Raw genomic sequence first — 14,269 nt, forward strand, 5'->3', positions numbered from 1 at the left:
AGCACACTCAGACTCACTGTGTCTTTTAAAGCGCTCATTGATTTTTAGCGATTTGATCCTTTTCAGCCTCACTAAACACTCCAACCATGATAATAGAAGTTTCCGCCTGTGACCCAAATATCCTCGGTGTTGCTTCAACAAACACAGACACAAGCGCACATACATGCGAGCACTCCCACACACACTGAAAAAAATTGTGTTTGGTTTTTTTTCTACTTAATTGAAATGAGCTGAAACAAAACAATTTTTGAGGTTTTTAACAACGTAATTGTTTTATGTTCAATCAACTTAAAGCTGTGAACAAATAATAAGCTCACTTAATTCCTTTATGTCGTCTCAACACAAACCAATTGTGTGGAACCCAGCATCATTCACAGTGCGCACACGCACACACACACGCGCACACACACACGCGCACACACACACGCGCACACACACACGCGCACACACACACACACACACACACACACACACACACACACAATAAAATTACATTTGGTGTGGTGTTTTTTAACTACTCATTTAAAATGAGCTGAAACAAAACACACACACACACACACACACACACACACACACACACACACACACACACACACACAAACACACATACAAGTCAGAAATGATTCCTTGGATTTACTTAATTTTTTATGTTAAGTGGCTGTAAACAACTTATTTGGGCTGAATTTAAACAAACAAATTAAGTAGAATTGTATTCAATTTAATATGTTTGTTTAAATTGAACACAAATAAATAGTTTACAAGACTTTTGCAGACATCATTTTTATCAGTGCACACACACACACACAGACACACACACACACACACAACATTTCAATATACACTCTTCATCAGGTATATACATATATTTTTAACAATTTTCACTACATCATATGAGCAATTCCAGCGTTATGGATGTGACATTTGCAGTAAATGGCACTAAACCATGTAACCATTGCTCTAAATTACACTGAAAAAAGTGTTTGCATGCAGAACTGTTGCAAACAATTTATTTGTGTTGAATTTAAACAAACAAATTAGATTTAATAATGTTCAACTTAATTTGTTTGTTTAAATCCAGCCCAAATAAATTGTTTACAACCACTTAACGTAAAAAAAAATTAAGTAAATCCAAGGACTCATCTTTGAATATTTTTTTCAGTGTAAGATCTGCCACATCCAAACTGGAATTCTGGGGTCGTCACAACAATACATGTGCAAAAATCATTAAGGGGAAATTAAGATTAAAGGGAATAATTTCTTTCTCTAAACATGTAATCTGTATGATCAGATGTTCTTGTGATTTATGGCATATGTGGCACATCTTGTGGTGAGTGGCATATATTGGTTTGCAGAACATTGAAGTTACACTATTACAGTATTTTCCAGCTGCTTACACACACAATATTATCATGTCAAATGAGTACACAGCAAATCTCCAAAACCAGACGCTGTCTTAACTCAGTTTTCACTTGAATAAAACACTTATTTTCAAAACACTGCACACAATTCTCTACCTAAAACACACAAATCTAACAGGAAGCTACTTGCTTACCTTTTCCAAACACAACCAATCAAAATGCTACACTTAAAGGTGCAGTAGGTGATTGTCTTCAGAAGCATGTGTTGTTGAGCTGGTTGAAAGTCTCTTCACAGTCTAATAGTAATGATTACAGTAAATGATCTAAATGTGTTTATGTATTTTTATATTCTGGGTCAGGCATAAAACTAAAAATGTTCATCCAATTAAATAGAGTCGGACCGACATCTCTCATAATCCCGATAAGTAGCTCAAACTGTCTGTCAGCAAATGCAGATTTAAACAACTGCGCAGCCGTTTGTACGCAGCTCCGCCGACTGCCGTGTGTTCACGAGAGAGACGAGCGTGCGCGATCGGTAAAAACCTGCTGAATCAAAACTTTTTAAAAACCTGAATCAATATTGGAGTTACCTTTGCACGCTGGAGAAAGGATGACACCATGTCTGAAGGATTTCTCTTAGACAGGTCATGTTCTGTTATAAAACTGTTTTAGCATCATGCAAAGCTGATGTAACGTTAGATGTTGTTGTTATAAATGGGTTATATCTGCACAAAAGTGTTGTTCAGACACTAAAATTGTCCAGTGAAAGATTGATTAGTAGGGGTGTCAAAATTAATTGTTTCTTCGGTGCACCGCGATGCAGACGCGGACAATTCGGTATCGATTTAGTAATAATCATGACCGGTTATTATGTAGTGACGTCATTTATCTCCTATGCGCTCTGTCGCGAGGGAGGTGAGCGCCGTTATTTACAACACTCAGCCAACTCAGGGCCGGCCCGTGGCATAGGCACCATAGGCAAATGCTAAGGGCGCTGTATATCCAGTGGGGCGCCAGAAATGAGCGCGCTTCAGTTGGTTTTGTTTTCGATTTTCCTGACACACTTTCAGTTATAGATGGCAATAACTCAAAAAACGCTTACCCTAAAAAGATCTAAAGTGTGTTTCCTACAGAAAGACAAAGCTGGTTATGTTTCACAGCTGTCTTTCTTGTTTTCGCTCGACATTACGAGCACTGCTCCGTTTAAGCCCTCGCAGTCTGCGTTTACTTTAGCCGGCATAGCTCGCGCTGAGAGGAGCTCTCTGTAAGGGACCGTCGGAAAAGTGCTGTTTTTTTTTCATTTTTTTTTTTGTTTTTCTGCTCCGCTCAGCGCGAGCTCTCCCTGTTGCAAGGGCTTAAGTGTGTTTGTTTGTGTGTGTGCTTGTTTGTTTGATGTTGTCTATGTTTGTGAATGTGTTTGAATGAGACAGTGTGTTGGTGTGTGTCTGTGTGTTTATACAGACAGCATGTTATAGCCTCTCCTCTAAAATATAACACTGTATATGGAAAGCATCGTCATAGCACCGTGATGCACCGAGATATCAAATTAAACCGAATCGATGGCATGATAATCGTAACCGAACCGAACCGTGAGACCAGTATAGGTTCACACCTCTATTGATTAGACTATTGTCAGTTTCATAAGGGAGCTTTTACAGCATCGATAATGTAGATTTTAATTAGCTTAACAACAAAACACAAGTAAATAGCGCTATTCCGCCTAGTCTCTCCCTATATTGTTTATCATGCAACTCTAAATATTCACTCTGAAAGCGCATGTCAGTTTGGCTTGCACGCCGCCAGAGAAGCACTAGTCGCTTTTAACACATGAGAGAGGGTTCTTTTGCTGTGCCAACACAATCTCACGGCAATTCGTAACTTTTTTTGATTTAGTGGCTAATTCGTATGAATTTGTACGATCTAATTCGTACAATTTAGTACGATTTGCTTATCCCCCAATGACGGTTGGGGTTAGGGGTGGGGTTAGGTGCCACGCCTCCTTTTTAAAATCGTACCATTTCGTACGACTGAACTCGTACGAATTTGTACGAATTAGCCACCAAACTGGCAAAACGTAAAATACTTACGTTTTCTCGTGAGATCAGGCTGGCTGTGCTTGTATTTAAGGAGGCGTGGCTCTAGACGGCAGGGGAGAGACTGTGATTCAGAGATTTATGCTAAGCTGTTAGCATTGTGGAAGATCACCTACTGCACCTTTAATCACACACTCCTCACATGTGCACACACTCATTTCAAAGCTGATCACTAACCAATCACTGCTTTACTCTAGTATAGGCCAAATGTGATGGGACAACAGGCTGTTCTGGTCCAAATAAAAACTGGATTTCCACCGTTCACAATTTGTTGCATCTACTCCCATATTCACCTTTTCTTAATGATAATTTCCTCTGAAAAAGAATTGAGCAGTTCTTCTCAGCCTAGTACTGTAATGTGTGATGGCCAACCCTACACTGAAAAAAATCATTCAAAGATGATTCCTTGGATTTACTCAATTTTTTAACATTAAGTTGTTGTAAACAATTTATTTGCGCTGAATTTAAACAAACAAATTAAGTTGAACATTATTAAACTTTAATTTGTTTGTTTAAATTCAACACAAATAAACTGTTTGCAACAGTTTTGCATGCAACACTTTTTTCAGGGTACAGTGTGCCTGCATGATGGTTCTCCAGGCAAAGGATGCTTCTCCCCCAGAGACCCCATCCACAGACAAATGTGTTTTTCACTGTGTTCAAGTGTTTTCCAGCTGTTTACACAAAATCTTTTCACGTCACAGGATTTCTGAAACATCTCACTCAAAATACAAAACTACATCTCAAATCTCCACAACCAGATGCTGTTTCTCAGACCTTAACTCAGTTTTCCATCGCATAAAACACTTATTTTCAAAACACTACACACAATTCTATACACTGCAAATTTTAGATAGTTCATTTAACTACCTTTGAGTTAAAATTAACACCCCCTTAGAGTTTGTATGGGAACCACTATTACAGATTTTTCCAATTGTTTACACACATTTTCTAAGAGCAGGTCTCATATTGTCAGAACTCTACACACAAATCACAAAACACACACACGCATTGGGCAAAACTCTTCAATTCTTCTGCAAAATGAAACTCTAAGTTCAAAACAATGTGATTTCTTCTCAAAATGGTCTTTTGTTTTTAAATGACACACACAAGCCATCACATCAAGAGACATTTATAAGATCAGTTGAACACTGATGAGCTCAATGTAAAACACTATGACCTCTTCTTCTCCATTCATCATAATGACTTGCTGTAAGCCTTTTTTGTTCAGTGTTACCCTTACTACAGACAGTACAGGCCTACAGAAGTGCATTGTAACATATTTCAGAATATTGTTTTTATACAAAACAAACAAATACCAAATATATTTTACTGTATTTTCCCCACAAATACAGTGTACACAGTGTTCATCCCAACCAACACAAAGTTGCAGATAACGTGGTCTACATACACCATCAACAGAAGTATTTACTGAATACAGTTAAAGTAAAATAAAAATAAAAATAAAAAAACAGCTATACAGCATCCTCTTTTCTGTTTTGGTCTGGCCAAGCAGTGGGGGAAATGTCACCTTGCATGGCGAATCCAGCCACGAAAAGCATCAACTGCTATAACTTGGAGAAAAGGGTATACGTGTGTGTGAATTTTGGTCATACACTGTTCATCTCCTGGCAGAAAAAACAAAATTCCTCAAAAGTTTTGAGGTAAACTAGTTATGATCCAGATGAGCTCTGATTTCTACATTGCAATTCTGTGTGACAGCTGTTTACTCATGTGATGAGTTAGTATGCAAAGTAGGACAACTGACTTTACAATTGTGAATGACAGTGTGTTCCTGGTGAAAACAAAAGATTTTCTGCATGGAAATTGTGCAAAATGCAGAGAATTGTGTGTAGTGTTTTGAAAAAAGTGTGTTTTAAACCTGCAATTTGAGTTTAAAGCAGGAATTGTGCTTGTAGTTTAGCAGAATTGGTTCAGTTGGTTGGTGCATCTGTTACATGTTGTAGTCATTGTGTCTGAAGTACAAGTAATTGTGTGTAAACAATTGGAAAAAACTGTAAAGTGTTAAAAATAACACATTTGAAAGTCTTAACATTATCAACACTAAGAGAGTGTTAATTAGCAAACCCTTATAGTGTAAAATATCTGTTACATTTAGGAAAAAAACACCAGCAGCTGTGGTTGCCAGAATTTTTCTGTGAAAAATATGGAAGTTTAATAGAACTGTATAAATTTATGAAAAAATAATCGTATTTCATGAACTGATCCAATGATCAGTTTACAAAATCATAGCTTAGTGCACAAAAATGTAAAGTCATTAGATGCAATAATGTGTTCATGTGTGATTGCAATTACCAAACAGATTTTTACTGCATTAGGAACTACATAGATACCTTTAAACAAAAGAAGATGCAGCATAACATCAAATACTCTCCGTTCATCTTGGACTTGAACACAGACGCTACTATCCTCAACAATGGTGATAAAAAAAACGTTTTGCTGTTTTTGTTTTTCTTTCTTGATTTTACGGAAAAATACAGGCAGCTGTGGTATTGGCTACTGTTTTTAACATTTTACATTCGTAAATTCAGTTTACAGAATATTTCTGTTAAAAATACATGACAAAAAAATAAATAAAAATCAAACACACTTAAAACACAAATCTAACAGGAAACTACTTGCTTTCCTTTTCCAAACACAACCAATCAAAATGCTACACTTATTCACCCACTCACACACTCATTTCATAGCTGATCACTAACCAATCACTGCTTTAGCGTAATATAGGCATATAAATATGTCAAAGAAGACAGGACAGAAAATAAATAAATAAAAAAAACTACCCAATTCACATTTTGTAGTTTTGCACCAACCGCATATTCACCTTTTCTAAATCCTCAATTCCTTCACAAAGGTAAAGAGCAGGGGTTTTCCACCTTTTTCTCCAAAAATAGTTTTTAAATATATAAAATATAATAATTGTATTCTATTTCTTTAAATGCAGACAGGTTTAACGCTGCTGAACTCTTCAGTTATTCTTTACAACAGCAGTGTTTTTGGGTCTTTTCTTCAGTAAAGGAGTCTGACAGGACTACAGGAGATGACAAAAAACTGCTGCTGCAATGAATTAGACTGACTTCTATTCATCTATTGATCATTATACATTAATAAAAAACATGACCCTGACCCTAAATGCACAATACAGTTTAAAAAACCCTAAATCTGTTGAAACATAACGATCTGAAGGCGGTTTGGCTTGTAGCTGCACATTAATGGAGTTCACTGACAGGAACAGTGAATAGCTGTTCACTACTGAAACACCACCGAGTCTCGCTGGATTATACTGTACAGACGCGCGTACGTTATAAAACACTCGCAGGACATTCATTTGGACAACTGTGCAGATATTTTCAAGTGTTCACACCGAGAGAGCACGCATAGTTTGTTTATGTAGCATGCACTGCACTTTAACCAATTCATACTAGAAACAATACTGCCCACAACTATGGGTACACCTATTCATTGCACATACCGCTGTCAATTTTACATTGTGTTATTTTATTTAATTATTATTATTTATTTTTTTGGGGAGTATGCTGTTGTATTTGATCTGTATTTTGTACTGTCTGGAGCCAGCACCTAGGCTTTTCACTCCTCATAGCACACGTGCTGCTGATGATGTGACAATAAAAGTGATTTGATTTGATATCAACGGACTTGTGCAACTGTGATGCGGTACGAGTCGCAGACGTGAGGCACGCACGAGCTGGTTATTATGATCATTGTTACCTTTACATTTGCGTGACTGCTTGCTTTATACAAGACTGTGGTCCCAGTTGACATGCAGTGGTTGGAAATTTAAGGCTGTACTCACACTATGTACAGTTGCCTCGAACAGGACCAAAGCACGCTTATCCCCCCTCCCGTCTCCCCCGACGGCTATACTCGCATACAATCGGGCCTGGACACGCTTACGTCATCGCTGCTGCGCTGTTCAGCAAGCACTCTCGCTCAGCACAGTGGAGATTTCTCTAGTTATATCGTTTAAGTCGTATGATATGCGGTGACATGCAGTCAAATATTTCGCCAAACAGTCTTTAGCGATTCGGTGACACGCAGTCAGATATTTCGCCGAACAGATCCGCCACTTTTGACGCTCATAAACAGTCATAAAGCTCTCGTGTTGCAGGAATGAGGAGGTCTGCTGAAGGTGCGCAGCTGTCATGCAGTAAGAGGTTTGCGTATTTAATAAACTACGGCAGTTTGCGTTCATTGAACAGTAAGAATGATTAATAAATCCATATGATACAACCCCTTAAAAGTCACGTCTCGCTTTCAGTTCCGGGCTTTGGCGCATTTTGCACTCACACTACAAGCGTACCGCGCCAAAGCCCAAGTGAACCGCGCTCAGGCACACCTCTTTCAACTGGGCCAGGGCCGGCCAAGTGAACCGTGCCCGAGCCTGATTCAGCGCACACACACTTCTCAAACGATCCGGGAAACGGGCCTGGGCACGGTTTGGATAGCATAGTGTGAGAAGGCCCTAAGCCACATGGATGTCTGTAATTAACAGTGAGGCTGTTTTTGCAAGGAGTCTGAATTAGCCTGTTCAATCACAGAAATCGGGAAATGCCATAACTATTATCATTTAATATGGCATATTTGATAAATGAAATTAAATAATTATAGTATAATATTTAAGTTAATTTTAAGCTATCTCGCGGCCCACCTGCAGGATCGCTTAAGCCCACTAGTAGGCCACGGCCCACCGGTTGAGAATCCCTGGAATAGAGGAATTCTTCTTAGCCTGGTACTGGCAAGTATAATGTACCCTAAGTTTGTAAAGCTTCTCAAGGCTATGGCCACCTTCAGCTGTTCTTACACACGTGCAGCTGTTAAGGCTCGAAATAGTTCAGCTTTTGCCACTGTGTGGATTAATACAGAGTATGTGTCATGGTTAAGAATATAGCAAAATGCTGTTGTTTAACTGCATTGCTTTAATGCACTCCTACGTTGGGCTCTCTCATACTCTTTGCACTCTGACTACTTGTTGATAAGCCATAGTGGGCATTTCTCTCTTTAAAAAAGTCAGATGTTATTGTGACTAAACTTTCTCTTTTGGGTGAGTTAGGATTATCACAGGTGTTTCTGTTCTGCTTAATAGCAGAATAATGAGAGAGAGATGTTTTGAGAAATTGTTATAACTTTTCTTGACAGTCAAGTTTACATGCAATAAGATTATTTTGCTTTTGAAAAAGCTCAGATGGTGATGTCAAGGTTTTGGAAGTTTCTGATTGGCTAATTGACAACATTTAAGTTAATGTGAGGCACAACTGTAGAATAGTATTGAAGGAAAACCTCAAACACACTGCTTCCTTATGTGACAACATGGGAAAATCAACAAGCCAGAATCAACAACAAAGCCAGATTACAATTTGCTGAATTACACTGGGAAAAAGACTAATATTGGAGACATGTCCTGTGCTCTGATGGAGCTAAGATTGAACTGTTTGGCCATAATGACCAGTGTTACATTTGGAGGACAAAGAGGAAAGCTTACAAGCCTAGGAACACCATCCCAACTGTGAAGTATGGGGGCGGCAGCATCATATTGTGGGGCTGTTTAGCTGCAGGAGGGACTGGTCCACTTCACAGCATAGATGGCATCATGAAGAAAGAACATGATGGAGAAATACTGAAGCAACATCTCAAGACATCAGCCAGGAAATTACAACTTGGCCACACATGGCTCTTCCAAACAGACCATGACCCTAAGCATACTGCCAAATTAGTTCAAATGTGCTTTAAGGACAACAGAGTGAATGTTTTGGAGTGGCCATCACAAAGCCCTGATCTCAATCCTATAGAAAATATGTGGGCAGAGTTGAAAAAGCTTGTGCGAGCAAGACAGCCTACAAATCTGACTCAGTTACAGCAATTCTGTCAAGAGGAATGGGCCAAAATTCCTGCAAACTATTGTGAGAAGCTTGTGGAAGGAGACCCAAAACATTTGACCAAAGTTATACAGTTTAAAAGCAAAGCTACAAAAATACCAAGGAAATGTGTGTAAACTTTTGACTGTCTAGAAATTAATAAAAATTATTTAAAAAAATGTAAATCATTTAGGTAATCCTAACAGACCTAAACTAGTAAACGTTTAGTATGATTTACCATCAGACATTTTTAAAAAAATGGTTATGCTCCTTTTTTTAAGAGTGCGTGTAATCTTCTGGTTTCAACTGTATATACAACAATATACCTATGACAATATGATACATACTGTACATACCATTACAAAACAGACTAAAATATATTTCCAAATTTTAACTTCCTCCGAGACAGTATTCAGTGTATAAATACAGAGCTTCACACCTGCAAAAATAACACATCAATCAACCACATTTCCCTCCATCTCACACTGAGCGCAGTCGACCAATCACAACAGACTGGGTCATCGGACCAATCAGTGCAGATTAACATCACACTAAGGAGGAGTCTGGGAACAAATGAATGGCTGAACGAATCATACTGGAGTCATTGGGATAATTAGGTTAAAAAAAAGGCATATTATAAGACATTGAAAGTGTTTTTTGACCTTGCATGCAGATCAGCATGTTGTTAGCATACCTGTCAACCCTCCCGTTTTTCCCGGGATTCTCCCGTAATTTACTGTTCTATCCCGCTATGATCCCGTAAAGGTATTTTCCCGTATTTCTCCCATATTTCCAGTCTTTCTCTGAACAGCCGAGCCTCCCTATATGCAACTCATACTGCCGAACCACCACGGGTCGCCCCATGCTCTAAAACGTGAGTCTTCTGTGCTTTCGCTTTGTTTAGAAATGAAAACACTTATAAATAAATATTAAAAATGCCGCGTTTTCCATTTCCTTTTAATTACAGGTGCCGTCGCCCATCCTATACAATCCTCAAATCAGTCATATAATGGTGCATGACTGTCAGCTGACGCGCTCCATAGTGATAAACAGACGCTGTTTCCCAAACGGATTCTATACATGCGATTTGAAGCGGAGAGAAAGTCTGGCTTTTGGGTGCGTGTTTAAACAGACATACACACATAATTAATAATAATAACATATAAGGATGTCGATCTTGGTGTTTTTTTTTTTTTCCAAACACAACTAATTTAGTCTTAAATGAGCATAAAATGTAAGGAAAGCAGTCAAATGCTTTCATTATAACGTTAGATGTGTGCATTTTTAAAGTGGCACCTCTTATTTAATGTAATAAAAAAAATCTTAATAAATAAGAGATTCATTCGTTGCTCTTTAATCAGAATGTATAAGTTGTACAGTGGAGATTCTAGCTTGATTCTATGTCATCATAATAGCTATTAATTTTAATAAGCTGAACTGTTTGCTAATGTATTTGCTGCTAATACATATATTTATTTTTCTTTTGTTAATAATAATAAATTAAAACATATTACTGACTATTTAACGGTTTATTTAAAATGAAACGCCTCTGTCACCGACTCGGTCCCGGTCATTCCCCTTGCTGGCCAGCAGAGGCCGCCATCTCCGGACTTTTAGCATTACATCATCCATCTACACTGATTGCGCATACACCTGATCTGAATCTAGTTAACGATCCACGTACCTCATATAATGCCTAATTCACACTAGAGGATTTTAAGCCTGATTTGAGCCCGATTTGGAAGTTAACGAGCTCGCCGACAGATCGGGCTGTGATCGGGAAGAAATCTGCGGGTGCTCGGCGCTCGCCGCTCTTTATGTGTGAACTACTGAGCAACGCATCAACAAGGCTCGCTGACGCGTCGCCGACACCTCGCAGACGGAAATCCAACATTCAGCATGCTAAATATTCCAGAGCAGTCGGCCGACTCAACCCCACGTGTGGTCAGATGTAGTGACAAGCTGCAGCCAATGAGAGAGCATATCAGTATGAGCTGAATGGCTGTGTGTTCAGGAGCTCAACAGAAACATCTGTGATTGGTCAGAATGGGCATCAGTGCACTCGCTTCATTCTGCGTTAGCACAGACATGAGAGTAGGCTATATTAACAGTGGAACTAGAGTTCTGTAACTATTAGAATTACCATACTGCTCATTCTGACTGTTCTCATATAAAACGCCATACTGTCACATCATATTTACATTCAAAGCTATTATTGAGATATTAAAATTAAGCTTTGAATGTCTGGCATCATATTTAATGACACCATTACCCTAAAAATATAATCTTTTTTTGGTAATACAGCCTATAAATATGTAGTTAAGATACTAAAACACTTAAAGGATTGGCTTTCATTTTCACTTTCAAACAGGAGCTATTTCACAGCACAGAATATGCTGTTTTTAAAGATGTCTAAAGTAAATTGATGTTTTTGCCATTAGAAAGTTTTGTTTATGTTAGCAGGAAGTTGCCAGGCAAGAAAATGCAAACATATTTAAAGTCACAGCGAAAAGTATCAGACATGCATGCAGTCATTTTGACCAATATGGTAATTTAAGGCAGAAATGCTCAGTTCTTTACTGTTTTTTTAATAAAAAAAATAACAATGTCAGAAAGAAATACACTGATAGTTAGAAAACGGCAGGGTGTTATAAATATGTTAGTTTTATTTCAAAGAGTTATAAAATTACAAAAATTAAAAACTCTGTGTGTATCTATCCACTCAAACCCTGCAGATGAGTGATTAATGCACTGATAGATCAGCTGATTTGACGATGTTTTTAAATGCTTTCTCCAAAGCTTGAAACACTGTCAGTGATGTAATCAGCACACAAGCAGCCAATAGTGTTCAGCTTTTTTCTGACGACTCCTCCCTCAAATTTTCATTGGCTGTGGTTTGGTAGCTTGAATGAGCTGATGGGGAATGAGATGTTGTCAGATCATGTAGTGTGTGACCCCCCTCTTGTGGATCGTTCACGGAGTGTTGCGTAGTGTGAACACCACAGAGATCAAAAGACACAAAGTCAAGTCATGTAGTGTGAACAGCACAGCGATCTGCTGATGTTTAAAATCCTGTAGTGTGAACTAGGCTTAAGCCGCACTCAAACACTCAGTCAGTGCGAAGTCTTGTTCAGCCCCGGCCAGCATTACTGAGCGTTATATCCAGCCTGATCTCTTGTGTACGACTCCAGCCTGTCTCTTACTTTGCTTCGCCTTCTGCCTGCCCTACGACCCACGCCTGATATACAGACTCCTGATTCTCGCTGCCTGCCCTCGACCCAAGCCTGATAAACGGACTCTGATTCTCGCTGCCTGCCTTTGACCCAAGCCTGATACACGGACTCTGATTCACGCCCACTGCTCTCTACTCATGCCTGGTAACTCACTCTGTGTCTGTTCACCGTCATTCTTGAAACCATTACTACTACTGTGGATGTGTGTGTGCACCCAGGTGCATATTGTGTGTTTGAGTGAAGTTGTGATTAATAAATACTGCATAATGGATCCCTCCGTGTCAGTCTCCTCCTTACAGCCTCCAAATGAACATATTTAGTAATTTTAGGGATTTTTTGGGGGGGGGGTCCCTTATTATGGTGGGCATATCCCTTATTTTCACATCCCAATGTTGACAGGTATAGTTGTTAGAGACCCCCAAACCAAAAGATGACCCTTTTTAATGCATAATAGGGGCTCTTTAAAATGAGCTGAAACCCAAATCTTGAGGTTTTTGGGGGGCAACTTAATAATTTTATGTTCAATCAGCCTAAAAACTTCTAAGTTAACTTAAATCCTTCTTGTTGTCCCAAGACAAGTTGACTAAGTGGAATCCAGTTTTTTTTAACAGTATATTTTCGAGCTGCACAAAAATGACAGTGATATAATCACAAAAGAAACGCTCCGCTCAAAAGCTGAAGTTTCTTAAAGCAATCTCAGGAATGATGTAATTCCCTGTCATTCTGGTCTGCAGAGGTGTTTTACAGTCTCTGGAAGCCCTGGCGCACTTCTGCAGCTCATTTAAGGCAAATTAAAGTGTGAAAAAGTGTCTCCCGGAGCAATCGCTCCATCACCGGGGCCTTGTGTCAAGCATGTTTATGGGGGCAATGGACTGTATTACCTGTAATCTCGGCCACATTTCCTTCCTTGCTTCGAGGAGGTGCAAAAAAAAAGCCCCAAAATTATCAGGCCTTGCACCTTTAGCGCAACATCTGGACGTGTCAAATCGGCGTCTTCAGAACTGCTGGGTGTCGCTGTGCCCTGGGTCACTGACAGAAATGAGATCTACACTCACATAAACAGCGCACGTCTCTGAAGTCTGAACTCTGCACTTAAAAGAGAAGTTTGTGTCGAGGTGTGTTGCGCACAATGAGACCCGCCTGCAGGACACACACAATCACACGATGGAAATGAGAAAGAGACACACACTCACGGTGAGATGGTGACACTCCGGCGCCAAACAAACCGGCCGCTCATCCTCGCCCACAGACACATCTGCGGGAGGGAAAAAAAATAAAAATAAATAGATTGACGTGCAGGTTTTGTGTGTGTGTGTGTGTGTGTGTGTGTGTGTGTGTGCTATTGCAGCGAGAGATACATTCAGTAGTGGATTGAGTCTTTTAGATGTTGACATGAGAAATGCATCATGCATGTGCTGACGCAAATGCAATTTTGCAAAATGCAAATAAGATTAATATGGCAATATGCATTTGCTGTAATAAAAAGCATTTAATAAATAAAAATAAGGAAAAAAAAGTATAACAATTATGAATACAAAAACGAATAATGATGTCTGTTAACATAAATTTAAAAAAATGCACTGTGCATGCTAACCCAAACGCAATTTTGCTAAATGCAAATAATAATAATAATAATAATAATAATAATAATATAGCAACATTTGTTATCTCTAATAAAATGCATTAATTTA

General features: G+C 38.8%; 1 long non-coding RNA gene across 3 annotated transcripts in view; it reads right to left on the minus strand.

Moving 5' to 3' along the window:
• LOC137496512 (uncharacterized) overlaps positions 1-14,269 on the minus strand; it is a 104,809-nt gene that overhangs the window by 76,331 nt on the left and 14,209 nt on the right. For 2 of the 3 annotated variants that reach the window (XR_011016924.2, XR_012385710.1), the window contains exon 2: positions 13,772-13,833. This is a non-coding gene — a long non-coding RNA (uncharacterized lncRNA). Of the gene's footprint in view, positions 1-13,459; positions 13,608-13,771; positions 13,834-14,269 lie in introns of all 3 variants that reach the window. The other variant, XR_012385711.1, reaches the window with a different exon arrangement.

The sequence above is a fragment of the Danio rerio genome, chromosome 9, assembly GCF_049306965.1.
Source record: "Danio rerio strain Tuebingen ecotype United States chromosome 9, GRCz12tu, whole genome shotgun sequence".
Lineage (NCBI taxonomy): Eukaryota > Metazoa > Chordata > Actinopteri > Cypriniformes > Danionidae > Danio > Danio rerio.